The 4,119-nt window shown below is 40.6% G+C and overlaps 1 long non-coding RNA gene across 8 annotated transcripts in view; it reads left to right on the top strand.

Annotated features, from left to right (window-relative positions):
• The first annotated feature begins 1,373 nt into the window (after positions 1 to 1,373).
• The window catches only part of LOC141053640 (uncharacterized), a 59,636-nt gene continuing 56,890 nt past the window's right edge, over positions 1,374 to 4,119 (top strand). For 5 of the 8 annotated variants that reach the window (XR_012221244.1, XR_012221238.1, XR_012221239.1 and 2 more), the window contains exon 1: positions 1,489 to 1,725. This is a non-coding gene — a long non-coding RNA (uncharacterized lncRNA). Of the gene's footprint in view, positions 1,458 to 1,488; positions 1,726 to 4,119 lie in introns of those variants that run through there. The other 3 variants (XR_012221245.1, XR_012221241.1, XR_012221240.1) reach the window with 3 other exon arrangements.

Below are 4,119 nucleotides of genomic sequence, written 5' to 3'. Positions count from 1 at the left end.
TAGATATATTATATAGACCCCCATCCATGTGTGAGTGGCTCAGTGGTCAGCAGGAGATATATACCTATATATACACATATATATATTACGCACACAGATATAGATATATTATATAGACCCCCATCCATGTGTGAGTGGCTCAGTGGTCAGCAGGAGATATATACCTATATATACACATATATATATTACACACACAGATATATATATATATTATATAGACCCCCCCATCCATGTGTGAGTGGCTCAGTGGTCAGCAGGAGATATATACCTATATATACATATATATTACGCACACAGATATATATATATATAGATATATTATATAGACCCCCATCCATGTGTGAGTGGCTCAGTGGTCAGCAGGAGATATATACCTATATATATACATATATGTTACGCACACAGATATATAGATATATTATATAGACCCCCATCCATGTGTGAGTGGCTCAGTGGTCAGCAGGAGATATATACCTATATATATACATATATGTTACGCACACAGATATATAGATATATTATATAGACCCCCATCCATGTGTGAGTGGCTCAGTGGTCAGCAGGAGATATATACCTATATATATACATATATGTTACGCACACAGATATATAGATATATTATATAGACCCCCATCCATGTGTGAGTGGCTCAGTGGTCAGCAGGAGATATATACCTATATATATACATATATGTTACGCACACAGATATATATATATATAGATATATAGATATATTATATAGACCCCCATCCATGTGTGAGTGGCTCAGTGGTCAGCAGGAGATATATACCTATATGTATACATATATGTTACGCACACAGATATATAGATATATTATATAGACCCCCATCCATGTGTGAGTGGCTCAGTGGTCAGCAGGAGATATATACCTATATGTATACATATATGTTACGCACACAGATATATAGATATATTATATAGACCCCCCATCCATGTGTCAGTGGCTCAGTGGTCAGCAGGAGATATATACCTATATGTATACATATATGTTACGCACACAGATATATAGATATATTATATAGACCCCCATCCATGTGTGAGTGGCTCAGTGGTCAGCGCTGCCCACGTTGCTCACCCCTCCCGGCGCACACAGCGCGCTGTTGTTCCCTGGGTGGCGCAGGGAGATGGAACACAGATCGCATTGAGTGGGGCCGCGATCTCCAGGTGCAGGCGGCTATGGAGCCGCTGCCAGACCCCATGTTTTCCTTTCCAGCCGATTTTGCTTGGATCCGGCTCAAGAAAGCGAGCGAGTCTCGTGGTTTTGTTTACAGTGAATGGGGCGGATAGGAGCCGTGGGGCCGCCTTTCATTAATATACACTGAGGATTCTGTGCTCGGCATCTCACAGTGCAGGCTTCTCGGGGCGTCTCAGGTGGCCCCACGCAACGTGATCACAGCCACCATCAGGGACATCATCCATACGTCCCAGACCTATAGGTGCTGCCCCCTCCCTCCTTCATACAATGCAATTGTTTTGTCTGCAGGAATAACCATCCCACCAAGCTAAAGTATAACAAGGGGAGAACAGTTAGCGCTGATTTTCATTTGCATAAATTTTCATATATTTTGGAGAAATAATAGACTAGTGGAGAGCTTGTGTGCGAGGAGTCAGTGCAGGGGGGAGCTGAGCCGGCTGCGGAGCCCACCGGAGAGCGCTGCTCCGGGACCATTCAGCTATCGATCACTGATCGGCGGCAGCGGCTGGGTAAGTGTCCTGGCATGGGGCATCATCGGGGGACACTGGCCTCTGTGCAGACTGGGCGGCAAATCTGGATTATCTCTCATTTCTAACCAATAATTGCTCTAAGGGATGGGTGTCACTGGCTGGGGGCCATGTAGTCTGGGGTGCTAGATTCCCTGATAGGGAGGTGAAGGTTTAGTATTGGGGTACTGCCCCCCCCAGAAGAGCAGGAGAGGAGGGGGTGCAAGGTTCTTCTCCAGCAGAACGATTGTGATGGGATGTTTACAGTGGCTGCTCGCAGGGCTTCTGGTGGAAATGAGCTCTCTATCTAGTAAACCGATACAGAGCTGGGATCCATCCACTTTATTTTATGGAGGGGGCAGGGAAGTCCTTAGTGAAATCTCCAGAAAAAAAAATGCAAGACCCCCCAATCATCTGAAGGTGGAAGGGAGAACGCTGAGTGCTAACTACATAAAGGGCCCAACCAGAAATAACATGGAACAAGAAAGATTCCATTGTTACTATTATTAATAGTCATTCTCACTTTAAATAATAGACTTTTATTTAAACGTGCGAGATATTTGTTACATATGACAATAGCAAGATATATATATATATATATAGTGCTCAAAAAATGAAGGGAACACTCTTCCATTCGCAACAGGCTGTTTGTGTTCCCTTTATTTTTTTGAGCAGTATATATATATATATATATATATATATATATATATATATATATATATATCAGTTTTATTATCTGGCCATTGAATCCTAAAAGTTGCCCAGAGAGTGATGGGGTCAGGGGTTGCTCCCAGGTTCCCACTTTGTGACCCCCATTGCTCTGCACTACTTGCATGCACACCCCGAAGATCTCTTTAAAAGGGATTAACTCTGTGCTCCCCAGTGCAACAGATGCCATGTACAGCCCTGAAGATCATTTGTTTTCCTGACAGGGAACATTTCTGAGCAGAGCATTCTGGTTGCCATAGAGAGAAAAGAAAAGGAGGAACACTAGCCACATTAAGCTATATATTTGTGCACTGGGCTTTAGATAAAAGAGCTCAGCTTTGATGCAGCCACAGGGAGCAGGGCACTGGAGACTTTTAACTTGCATGGAGTAGCTGTTGAGTGGGTTAGAATATTTTTAGAAATATTTTTTCTCCTCAGGTGATTTTATTGGTTGTTCCTAATTTTATACGATGCGGCTTGCTGAGCAAAATAAACTTTTGAAGTGTTCCTAGAGTGCAGTTAGGGGAGATTGTCCGGCAGGGGGCGCAGCTGGTGAGTAAATATACACAGGCAGAGGACTTATCTATTCACTTATTGTTAAGCTTCTGGGAGAAGCTGTGTATCATTCTCTCACCATTAACTCCTTACTCACCCAGCCAGCAATGGCTGAAGTAGTGGTGGCAACAGAAATACAGAAATATACCATTAGGACTTTAACAGCTTTAGTGGGGAAATTATTATCATCACTAATACTTTACACACGCATTCGCATTATTTTAGTTGAAAAGAAAAAAGCAACATAACTAACATATATATGTATATAGTATGTATAGTCATTTAGTGATTCTGATGGATGTAGTTTGCAGGAGAAGGCGACATTTCAGTCTAGGACATTCTAGATTTATAGCTTTATTGGAGGGAACATAAAATTAAATTTCTCTAATGAAATGTATCAATCTAATCATTGATTCTATGTGATTTGCTGATTATTACTTAGCAATCAGGTTTACTCCATTAATATATATATATTTATTGCTTACGATTACCTTACCTTACATTGTCACTTGCACCAAAATATGGCAAACGTATAGTATGGAGCTGATGAATTAGGGCAACGAAAGCTTACTAGAAGAAGGAAATCGTAGGTCAATGATTGTCTTACATGTCATCATTTGTGCCATAATTACATGACTGACACTACTCGCTTACGTTTCAAATCGATTATTGGTTCATACTAATTACTACTAATGAAGTAAGCATTGAGTCCAGGCAGGATCCCACCCAGTCTGAATTATAGAAGATTTCTTTTATGCGCTATGGCCATGCGCATCGAGCTTTGAATTTGTATCAAATAATATCAGTTTAGTAAGACATAGTTCCTTCCATTTGATGTAACTGGTTGTCAGCTTCTTATGACTTCGTCACCATTAATATCACAACATGCTGTAGGTATGGCATAGTTATACTCTGTTTTAGTCATCTACTAGTTAAGAGTAAATTTGACACAATTATTCGACTTCACCATCTTAAATCAAGTGATTTTCAAAAACCTCACATTTCCCTCCTGATTCTTACTTAAACTTGTGTCATCTATAGAACATTCGTATACAATGTTACATGTGCTGTAAGTTGTGAAATATTCTTTATATTGTATAAATACATTGCATTAATTATGGTGCGATTAATAGC

The sequence above is a fragment of the Dendrobates tinctorius genome, unplaced genomic scaffold (genome assembly GCF_039654945.1).
Source record: "Dendrobates tinctorius isolate UK_male_01 unplaced genomic scaffold, ASM3965494v1 ptg000166l, whole genome shotgun sequence".
In the NCBI taxonomy this organism is placed as follows: Eukaryota; Metazoa; Chordata; class Amphibia; order Anura; family Dendrobatidae; genus Dendrobates; species Dendrobates tinctorius.
This window is presented reverse-complemented; position numbering and strand designations above follow the sequence as displayed.